The sequence below is a fragment of the Sorex fumeus genome, unplaced genomic scaffold (genome assembly GCF_029834395.1).
Source record: "Sorex fumeus unplaced genomic scaffold, SorFum_2.1 ptg000013l, whole genome shotgun sequence".
NCBI classification, from domain to species: Eukaryota; Metazoa; Chordata; class Mammalia; order Eulipotyphla; family Soricidae; genus Sorex; species Sorex fumeus.
Genome location: NW_026606070.1, coordinates 29187708 through 29200013, shown reverse-complemented (window position 1 = coordinate 29200013; position 12306 = coordinate 29187708).

Below are 12306 nucleotides of genomic sequence, written 5' to 3'. Positions count from 1 at the left end.
AAGGTTCAGTGGTTCTCATGGTTCCCCCCTCTTAGGTCACTTAGATTACATGTAGACAACTGGCCATCCCTCCGGAAGTCACCTTTTGCACTGGAGTTCTATGCTCTCGCACCTTCCAAAGGTTACAGGTTTTGGGTTTTGTTGTCACATAAGAGATTGTCACTGTTTGCCATACTTTGTCTAAAAAATTCCTTTGCATTTCTATTGACTTTGATGATAGTAAGAAAAGTGGTTGTTAATTGTAGACGTCTTAGGTACTTCAGGGGCACTCCACTGAGAGTTTTTGTCTTGGATATTCTTGAAAGTTTATATTTTTATAATTTTTTTTTACATCAGGTGTTCCTTTGCAGTGGCTTAATGTTTGAAATTCTTTTGTCTTTTTTTGTAAATATTGAAATGTAGCAATAATGTCTTTTGAATATTCCCAAGCCCATGGGTCCTTGAAAATATTTTTTATATATACGGTAAGTTTATGTGTAAATATATGTAAGCGGTGCAAGTTTAAAGGATGTTAGTATTCCATGTTTGTTTGTTTTTTTCCCAGATATGTTGTTTAGTTGTTGACAGTTACGGAGAATTCTAATAAAAATGTAAATATATAAATCAAATGGAGTTTTGGTTATTTTCAGGCTTACTAAAATTAAATTTCACAGTGTTAAATGGCGTCGACCCAGCCAAGAAAAATTGTCCCTAACCTATGTAAGACAGATAAAAGACTTTCAAGATCATTAGAATTCTCACACTTGAAGATTCAACAGACATTTATTGAGAATATGATAGGTGCTGTATTTTCTCAGTTTATTCCTTGTTTCCATTTAAGTTGAAAACTGAGTGTAGAAAAATATATTGAGAATCCTAGACCTCCCTGTGATTATGTCTAGATTGATTCAGGGGAAGTGACTATTTTCATGAACAAAATAGTGCCAAAAGCAGCAATTTCATGAGCTTCAATCTAGTATAACTAGGCCTGTTTCTTCCTAAAAGAGAGTGTATAAAAATGTACGTGAACACTGAAGTAGTTCTCTAGGTGGCCCGAGGCACGCTCAGGTGGGATTTGAAGAGATGGTTTCATGAGCTGTTCAGGCTTCACCCCAGAATCCTATCCTCACTTGCTCAGGGACAGAGATTGGTGCGGCCACTCTCCTGGAAGATGGGGCTCCTGTGTGTTGGGACTGCCTTTTGGCCAGGGCAGCCCTTGTGGCCAGGTGACACAGTCCAAACCAATGAAATTGAGGTACCACAGGGAGCCATGTAATTTTGTGAAGAGTGTTAGGCCCCACAGAACACTGTCAGTTTGGATTTCCTTTATTATCATGGCGTTACCGTGGTAGCCCCTGTAAGGGAGGGAAGAAATAAAAGAAATGGGCCCTAGAATAAAGAGGTGTTCTTTCTGTGTTTTGGCTGTGCTCAGGGATCACTCCTGGCCAATCTCAGGGAATCATTTAGGGTCTCAGGATGGGAATGTGGGTCTGCTGCATGCAAGGCAAATGTCCTACCCCCTCTCTTTCTCCAGTACCAAGAGGAGTCCTTTTATAAGCAGGTGGAACCCTGGTGGCCAGGAAAGTATGCCTTTGCAATGGGGAAGAAACATACTACCTTTTAGTCAGGTGATTACCTTATTACAAATACTCATTGATCACTAAAGGACCAAATTCTTTTTTTGGGGGGGGTCACATCCAGCGATGCTCAGGGGTTACTCCTGGCTCTGTTCTCAGGAATTACTCCTAGCAATGCGTGGGGGACCTTATGGGATGCCAGGAATTGAACTCAGGTCAGCCGTGTGCAAGGCAAATGTCCTACCCATTGTACTATCACTTTGGCCCTAAAGGACTAAATTCTTTTTTTTTCTTTTCTTTTTTTTTTTTTTATGTAGGAGTACTGCTATTTATTCAGCCACTGATTAGCTGATTGAATTGGGCATGAACTCTACCTTTTTTTTTCATTTTTTTTATAATTTTATTTATTGAATCACCATGAAAGCAGTTACAAAGCTTTCGGGTCTAAGTCTCAGTCATGCAATGGAACACCCATACCTTCACCAGTGCCCATTCTTCACCCCCAACAGCCCCAGTATACCCCCATCCCACACACTCCCCCTACCTGTGGGGCAGATGATTTCCATATTACTCTCTATTTTTATTACATTCAATATTTTGACACCAGACCCAACATTATTTGGGATTTTACCCCAACACTCAGATCTGCTGAAAAGGCAACTGTAGACAATTTGTTTTCTATTGCTGGTTATGAATAACATGATGTTGCATGGCTGCAGCAGTGGCCATGTGATTTTGAAATTTTAACAAATATGGAGGAATTTCTGCCAAAACCTGGGTTCCGAGATTTGTTCCTGAGTCTCTTGGATCATGGCCACAAAGCAGCTTGATTAGGAGCCAGAGAGGCCATTCATGGGCAGCGACTCAGGGTCTCTTTGGGATGGGGAGGAAAGGGCTGGCTCCACCCCCATTCCGTGAGGCCCCGCGTGTCTCATCACTGAGAGCCCAAACCTAACTGTCCATTGGCCTCTGGAGGATGACGGCCACCGAGCCACGTAGGGGGAGTAGGAGAAGGGACAGCACCATTTCCCCCCTGGAATGGCCCGGCGACAGTAACCTACTGCGGGGTCTGGACGCATTTCTGCCCAAAGCCACTGGGTTCCGCAATTTGTTTCTGAGTCTCTGGGATCATGACCATTAAACGGCTTGATCAGGAGCCAGAGTGGCCATTTGTTGGCGGCGACTCGGGGTCTCTCATTGGGATGGGAGGGAAAGGCCCGGCTCCACCCCCATCCTGTGAGGTGCCGTGTGTCTTGTCACTGCAGGCCCAAACTTGACTGTCCAATGGTCTCTGGAGGATGGCGGCCACTAAGCCACCAAGGGAGAGCAGGTGGGGGTATAGCACCCTTTCCCCCCTGGGGTGACCCGGTGACAGTTACCTACTAAGTGGTCCAGACACATTTCTGCCAAAAGCCGCTGGGTTTCGAGATTTGTTTCTGAGTCTCTGGCATCATGGTCATTAAGCAGCTTGATCAGGAGCCAGAGAGGCCATTTGTGGGCAGCAACTCAGGGTCTCGTTGGTATGGGGAGAAAAGGGCTGGCTCCATCCCGTGAGGCCCCACATGTCTCGTCACTGTGGGCCCAAACCTGACTGTCCAGTAGCCTCTGGAGGATGGCGGGCCGCAGGGGGAACAGGCCAAGGCACGAAATCTATTCCCACCTGGGGTGGCCCGGCACCTGTAACCTACTTCAGGGACTGGATGCATTTCTGCCAAAAGCTGTTGGGTTTTGAGATTTGTTTGAGTCTCTGGGATCATGGCCGTTAAGCAGTTCGATCAGGAACCAGAGAGGCCATGCCTCCAATTATATAGCTGAGCCAAAGATGTGGGTGTGTCTCCCACATACCTAACTTTTTACCATTTACTTTTTTTTTTTTTGAATCACCGTGAGAATAGTCACAAAGCCTTTCAGTTCAAGTCTCAGTCAGTCATACACTGATCAAACATTTGTCCCTTCACCAGTGCACATTTCCCAACACCAAGAACCCCAGTATAACCGCCTCCCACCCCCACCCCCTGCCTGTGTGGCAGATTTCCACCTCTCTCTCTCTCTCTCTCTCTCTCTCTCTCTCTCTCCCCCTCCCCCCCCCCCCCCCCCCCCCCGTTGATCACATTCAATATTACAGCAAAAGACCCAACGTTGTTATTTGGAATTTCCCCCAACATTCAGACCTGCCACAAAGACATCATTAGAAAATTTGTTTTCTATTGCTGATTATGAAGAGCATATGATGTCGTGTGGCCACAGTAGTGGCCATGTGAATTTGGGTTTCTGATATTTTAGTAATTATCCTAGAGGGATTAATGCCAGAAGCCCCTGGATTCCAAGATTGGTATGTGTGCCTCTGGGATCATGGTCAGAAGCTGGAGGAGGTGTTTGAGGGTGGCAACCCGGGGCATTGTCATGGCAAGGAGCAGGGCTGATTCCACCCCCATCCCATGAAGCCCCACGTACCTCGTCAATGCAATCTCATACCTGGCCGTTCGTTAGGCTCTAAAAGACGCAGGCCACCGTGTCGCTGCCGCAAAGGGACACCCTTCCCCTCTCAGGGTGACATAGCACCATAGTTAAATACACAGTCCAGATGTATCTCGGTTGGGCATTATCTTTTGCTCATATTTTCCCACCACCACTCAAGCCTGATTTTCAGGGACAAGTGCTAAATCATTTACTTTCCATTGATCACTTTGCATATCAGGAAATGTTGTGCAGCCGCTCGGTTCAGAAAATAATCCTGGTACCCGCATGCCAGAACCCTGCTTGTAGAAGCTCATGGTCACTGGGATTCCATCTGGAGAAAGCGGGGAGACAGCACCTACCCCATCTGGGACCTTTCGTTGATATCGGCTTTGGATGGGGCCCAGAGAATTCTCCAGGAGCTGTGGGGCCCTCCAGCCAGTTTTTTTCTTCGCTGTGTGTGGCTTTTTACTTTCTTGGTAAACTTTGCCCCAAGTTTTTGGGGTCTGGCCAAAGGCACAGCAGCAGTTTTGGAAGTCTGAAGGCGCCATCAGGCTGCTGATGCACTTTCCTCACAGGTACAGATTGATCTGCTGGCGGTACCATACCCCCATTGTCACTGTCACTGCCCTCCTGTTGTTCATCGATTTGCTTGAGTGGCCCCAGTAACGTCTCCATTGGAGACTTTGTTGTTACTGTATTTGGTATATCGAATATATCACGAGTAGCTTGCCAGGCTCTGCCGTGCGGGCGAGATACTCTCGGTAGCTTGCCAGGCTCTCCGAGAGGAGCGGAGGAATTGAACTCGGGTCGGCCATGTTGGCTGCGTGCAAGGCAAATGCCCTATCGCTGTGCTATCACTCCAGCCCACCATAACCCCATAAAGGACCAAATTCTTTTTGAAGGTTTTCAATGCTATTTTGTGGGGCTGGAGTGATAGCACAGCTGGTAGGGCATTTGCCTTGCATGCGGCCAACCTAGGTTCGATTGCCAGCATCCCATATGGTCCCCCAAGTTCCTCTAGAAGTAATTCCTGAGTGTGTGAGCCAGGAGTAACCCCTGTGCATCGCCAGGTGTGACCGAAAAAGCCCCCCCGCCCAAAATCAATGCTATTTTGCTTTTACATGAGCGCGAGATCTTGAGGTAGACACACTCTATGTGGCTGATGGTTTGTTATAGAAATATAACTATTTCCCTCAGAGGCAATGGCAATTGCAAAGTAGTATCAGGTGCTTGGTGTTCAGGCTTAAGTGGGGTTGAAATTCTGGTGCAACTCTGTCCCCATTATTTACAGCTGTGTGAGTGTAGGCTGATTAGCTCTTGAAACTTGTCTCTTTAATAGCAGTATCTACCTCAGTGAACTAATATAGGACATCCACTTTGATTATTCACCTAATAAAGAAATAGTGCTCAATTTGGTCATGACTAAACAGGATTATCAGCAAGGAAAAAGCTCCTTCCCATACTTCACAACCCAACCATTGCCCCAGATAAGATGGTAGATTTCAAAGTGTGCAGCCATTGTGTTCTTCATTTAATGCAAACATCACATTACTAGTTCATACTGAAACGTTGCTATAAAAGAATTTTCAGTGCTTTCAGGGCTGAAGTGAGTAGTTTTTTTTGGGGGGGGTAGGCGGAGAGGGCTGTTCTTGGCTCTGTGCTCAGAAATAACCCTTGATGGTGCTCAGGGGACCATATGTGATGCCAGCAATCGAACCAGAGTCAACTGAAGCACTTGCATGCAAGGCAGGTGCCTAGCTCCTGTACTCTCTCTCCAGCCACCCTTTGAGGCAGGACTTTAGTCTGTTCTTCATTCCAACCTGCTTTCTCTCTCACAACTGTAGGCCTCTGAAGATTCTGTTCCTCTTTATGCTTCCAATTCAGACTTCCCCTTTCCTATTCTCTACCAGCCAAGGCCCACCTTTCAAGAACAGGGAACGAATTTCAATTGAAAGGTGCCTTTGAAGTTCCTTAACACCTAGTTTTTATTTATCATTCTTAGCACTGTAGCACTGTCCTCCCATTGTTCATCGATTTGCTCAAGCGGGCACCAGTAACGTCTCCATTGTGAGACTTGTTACTGTGTTTGGCATATTGAATACGTCATGGGGAGCTTGCGAGGCTTTGCCTTGTGGGTGAGATACTCTCGGTAGCAGGGATGTAATCTTTGAAAAAAGCATCTGGTTTGGGGCTGGAGCAATAGCACAGTGGGTAAAGCATTTGCCTTGCACGAGGCCGACCTGGGTTCGATTCCCAGCATCCCATATCGTCCCCTGAGCACCGCCAGGGGTAATTTCCAAGCACGGCGTCAGGAGTAACCCCTGTGCATGGCCAGGTGTGATCCAAAAAGAAAAAAAAATAAGGAAGTCGGTGGGGGCTAGAGACTGGGGGTGGGGGTGGAGTTTAAAAGTTAGGTGGGAAGGGGAATCAGCCTAGATAGGACCAGAAAAGAAGACCAGGGTAGTCCACTGATAGACCAGTGATAGTCCAAAGGGTAGGACGTTTGCCTTGCACGCGGCCCACCCGGGTTTGATTCCCGGAATCCCATAGGGTTCCCCAAGCACCACCAGGAGTGATTCCTGAGTAGAGTCAGGAGAAACCACCTGAGCATCGCCCGGTGTGGCCCCTGCAAAAGTAAAGAGGACTGGGCTGGTGTGTGGTGGGGGTGGAGGAGGATGTTTAGTGAGGTTCTGTAGAGGAAAGGCAGGAGAAAGGAGAAAGGATAAAAAGGAAAACTGTGTAATCACAAAATAATTAAGTGAGCGCAGCGGGCAGTGGCATTCTCTCTTGCCCACCACAAGTGTTTGATGGTCATGAGCGACTTCCCTACACTGGCCTGCCGCCACCACTAACACACACATGAAGGAGGGAACAGGGCCACCAGGCTGGTTGGTGACGAGTTGCCGTTTATTCTATTCTCCCCACACGCCCGTTCCAGTCTCACTGAGTGCCCCAAGATAGTCTCACACTGCCCCTCATTCCCATCTCCTCCTGTCCTGCATGCTAGTCTCTCGTGCTCCATCTAGATCCATTTTGCAGCCTCTCAAAGTCACGTCTGGCCCCAACCTCCCACCCTTGAGGGTTGCAACCACACATGTGAGATGGCACACTCAACATATGTAGAAGCCCTTCCTTCAGGGGAAGCTTTTCTAAAGATCTCCTACAGCCAGGAGGTCCCCTCAGGGGCCAAATACCGTCTAGGGGTGTGTTTCTCCTTTCCCTAGTATCTAACAACCATTTAAACATTCACCTTAATTCTACTTCTTTTTAATATTAGTCATTTTGTATGGACACAGTAAGGGATACATTAAGCTTGTAGGGTGGTTCTCCCGGGGAACATCTTGCTATAAATCCCAGACTACGGTGCTCAGCCCAGATTAGTCTTTCCTAACCCTAGTAGGGTCCTAAGCCAGTTGTTACTCTGAATCATGACAGAATTTGTCCGTGATCGTGCCCTTAACTTACAGTTAAGTATTATGGCGCTTTGGCCTGTCCCATTTCGATGTCAAGGTAGCTCACAGCTTGCCCTGGGTCCATCCAGTCCCTCATTGAGACCCTGATTTTGGGGTGCTAGGTACTAAGGGCAACTGAGTCTTAAGCTGAGAAAACATGCCCAGGAATGAGTACTATTGGGAGTTGATTAACTCCCAAATTAGCTGTCTTCCTGTGTCTATACAAAAAGGACATTGCTCTAAAGTAAACTATGAAACAAAGGACATAAGGGAAGGAGAAAAGCAATGTTTCCCTTTCAAATACAAATCCAGGGATTTCTGAGGAATTTGACTTTACAAGTCACAGGTACTGCTTAGGGAAAATAAGTGATTAATAGGTAGAGAAAGCAAAGCACAGAGAAGTTAAAGATGAATACCGAGGAAATGGGAGTGCTCCGGGAGCATTGTGGTGGGTATTACTCAGTAAACCTAAGCTCCTAGTGGCAGAGGAGAAAGCACAAACCAATGGTATCCTGCAAAACACGATTACAGAGATCTAGCACCTGGGTTAAGGCCCTTACAGATCTAGTGCCTGGGTTAAGACCCTTGTGTGCTACTGACCCCAGTTTAGCCCCCAGACTCACGGTCCCCAGCACTGCCAGGAGTCACTCTCGAGCACAGAGATAGGAGCAGCCCGTACACACCGCCATGGGTGTGCCCTCCCATCCCCCAAAACCCTGAAACTAAACAATCACAGAAAAAACTGAAGGCTAAGGTAGCTCAAACAGGCAGGGAAGTGTCACGTGGGATTTCTTCTCAGGGGAGGGTCTGTGTCCACTGAAGGGGGACAAACAGATTTTGCCTTGTATAGTAATTATTGATTGTGGTCATATCTTCTCTCTCTATCCTTATCATACCCAGACTTTAACTCATTGGTATAAAGTAACCTCTCTCTGCTGGTGGGGGGACTCAATGGTTTCACTGGCTGTTGTTTACTTACTATGCTAATAACCAAACAACCTCTTAAAGGTTAAAATTCCAGAGTCTGACCCTTCATAGTTAGCTTTCCTTTGATGTGCTCCACTCCAAGCCCCTCTAGATCTGCTGTTTCGTGTAAGACCTGGGAAATGGCTGTCAGTTTCCATTGAAGTCTCTTGACATTTCTCCCCTTATGTAAGAAGGGTTGTCTGGTTGGAATTGCAGACTAATAATTTTCTAATGTAAGTATGAAACATTCTAATGTTGTGTAATGTCCCATGCTATATTGAGGGCATGTAGGTAGTAAATACTTATTTATCTGAAATTTTATTTGGTATCTTCTATTGTTCATAATTCTAATACCCTGCTGTGAGTTTTAGGCCTGAAATTAAGGGATTACACCTAATTCATCACTGAGTATTCAAGATTAAGCACATGGAAGAGATGTAGAATTATAGTGGGTGTAAAAAATTAAAGTGGAATTTTTTTAGTGAAACTCTGTGGGTGGCAAATCTGCATTTTTGCTATTTCTATTTTTGTGCCTTCATTCTTGAAAAAATATTTTTTATTGGATATAGAACTGAAGGGCAGCTCCAGGAATTCCAAAATTTTGAATGGAGTGATAGAGTTGAGTTAAATTTTTAACTGGATGGTGGTTTTGGGATCCCCAGACTGCTCAGCCTGGCATAGGGTCAGAAAGCATCTCTGCAACTCGTTGACCTCTTTCAAGATTTATTTATGAGTATCTGGATTATGACTTGTTAATGAGCTTACTTGGCTTCAGAGGACATTCACGGACATTACTGTCAAGGCTTCCAGAAGTACAGGGAGATGGGGGGAGTTAGCCTATCCCCATCTCCATAAAAGCCTGGAGATTTCAGTCATAAAACCTGCATGCCTGAGGATTTCAACAGATCAATTTCTGGATGAGGCTCTTCCCGAGCACTGGAGTCTACCTGTGAGTATGTCTTAGACCTTTGTCAATGGCCTTTGCCTTTCCAGCTCCTGAACTCCAGCACATCTTAGAGCCTCTCACTTCATCCTATCTCTTCGTCTCTTCAGAATTTATATTCTTCCTACTGCCTAAATTCCCCCTTCAGATCCTGTCTGAAGAATGATTTTAACATATTTATTGAGGTAAAAATGACATGCTTTACAGTCCCTTTCTTGTAAGTGTAATTCAATGGTTGCATGACATGTATGGCATCGTGCAATTCCTCCCTATCCCAAATATTTTCCTGCTGCTTGTTTGAGGTTTATAGGTACTCACGTGAATAGAATGAGTTAACTTTCAGTTATTCCTGCTTTTTAAGGTACCATGCATTTGACTCTTCTTTAGCATATACACTCATTAGCTCACTGTCTCTGTAATATTTATAGATAATATAGTCATAAATATTCGATAGGTTGCCTTGTTTGAACATTCATCAGTAAAAATGGTGTTGATGGTGATAGTTACCATTTATCTTCCATGTTCCTAGATCTATGTTAGATTTTTTTTTGTTGTTTTTTGTGGTTTTTTGTTTTCTTTTTTGGCAGTGCCAGTGATCATACCTAAGGAGTCATATCCACGCCAAGTGCTTTACCACTAAGTTACAACCTTAGTCCTTATATTGGATATTTAAATACACATTATATTATTCAAACCTCACAATAACACCAAGATGCCCAATGATGGATGAATGGAAACAAACTCAAGACATGTGCACACATGATGGAATAATAATCAGGTATAAAAATTAGACAATTGCCATTTGCACAACAAAAATGGAAGTTGACGGCATTATGCTGAGTGCATATAAGTCAGACGAAGGTCAGTATTATATGATTTTACTTGTATGTGGAATATAAAAAAACAAAACAAGCAAAGCAAAATAGTAGCAAATTCTTAGATATACAGTGCACTTTGGAGAACCCAGTGGGGAAGGAGGAGCAGGGATGGAGGTTAGTGTATGAAACAAGTAGAAGGGGCACATTGTATGGTGGAAAGTGAAAACTAGAGTGGGGTGAGGATCACAATGTGTATATATAGAAGTCAAAATATGGGGGTTATAAGGTTTTGTTTGTGTTAATGCTATGCTTATTTTTTTTAAGTCTTATTTAAAGAAAGGGCTGGAGTTATAGCACAGCGGGTAGGGCGTTTGCCTTGCACATGGCCGACCCGGGTTCAATTCCTCCATCCCTCTTGGAGAGCCTGGCAAGCTACTGAGAGTATCCCGCCCACACGGCAGAGCCTGGCAAGCTACCTGTAGTGTACTCAATATGCCCAAAACAGTAACAACAAGTCCCACAATGAAGTTGTTACTGGTGCCCGCTGGAGCAAATTGATGAACAATGGGAGGACAGTGCAGTGTTATTTAAAGAAAGATTTGCTGGAGGCATTCTTTATCTCCTTTTAAAGATGCGCATGCTGCCCTTGAGAGCACACTCTTGCCCTGCCACTCATGCTGATGGACAATGAATTTAAGCTGCACACTCTCATTTCTTGAACTCCTGAATCTATGGTTTTCTTTTTACTTATTTTGTCTTCGGGGCTACGCTGAGTGGGGCTCTCTTACAACACCTGTGTTCAGCCGTTGCTCCTGGTGATGCTCAGGGAATAATGCCAGACCTGCTTCCAACTCAGTTCTTCTCATGCAAAGTCTGCTGAGCTCCAGCTGAACGCATGATTTGAAACAGCAGCTTTACCAGTGAAGTTGGTATAGGAATAAAGCCTCTGTTGTTCTTTTTCAGGCTCTGAATATTTTATCCATTTTATGTTGCCTTCCAAGACCACAATCCACTTTTATCATTATTAACTCCTATAAATGCGGGTGAAAATGGGAGTTGGAAGTCAACGTTCATTGAGGCTCCAAAATTACCTGATTTTACAGGCTCATGACCTGCTCACCTACCCCACTCACCACGGGAACTTCCCCATATCCTAAAAGAACCTTTTTCCCTTTGAGTTTCGAAGAATAGTCTACTTTGAGTCTCATGAGAAAACAAAATAGTGTCTTTGTTCAGGAAATTGGGGTGTGAGGTGTAGAGAAGGCATACCAAGAATGTCAGATGAGTCTGAGTCTGTGTGTGTGTGTGTGTGTGTGTGTGTGTGTGTGTGTGTGTGTGTGTGGTGGGGGGTTGCTTTCCTTTGCCTCCACACTTGTTATTGTTGGTTATAAATGAACTGCTACCCATGTGTCTCCACTGTTGGTTCCACTTGTGTTGGTTAAATGGAGCTTTTGTGATGCAGGTTCTTAGATGCAAGGTTTAGCCTCACAAGGACTGGGTTGTAGGGCTAAATGCTCCTCATAGAAATAAATGCTTTCAAGTGTTTCATCCTTGCCTGACTTTGAAGTGCGCGTGCATTTTCAAGTACAGTAGCAAGACCAGGGAACATTTCATGAAATTGACCTTTTTCTTTGTGGTCTGTGGCTTAGCAGCCACTCTTGTTCTATAGCAAATGAGGACAGGCAAGAGGACTCTTTCATGGCAACTGGTCACAGGAAGTGAATGGCTGAAAACATTTCGTGTCTACACAATGGGCTACTGGATTCTACTGGGCATGTACACCAAACATCTCTTACTTAGTTTTACCAGTAATCAGGATATGTTTTATCCTTGGGGGGGTATCTGGTATGAAAAACCAGAAAACTGTCCAGATAGTCCAACTTATGTACTCTGATTCAGAAGCAATTTTCATTGTGTGATTCAATTAACTATATGGAGTGGTTTTGTTGAGAAGGACAGCAATCTCAAAAAGGTTCGATGAAAACAAATGCTGTAGTTGATCACTATGTCTGTCTGGACACGGGTCTGGGGGAGGCAGCATGTGCTGACCCATACAGCTCTTGTTACGTTTTAATCACTCATCCATTCAATATCTATATGCAATGGTCATT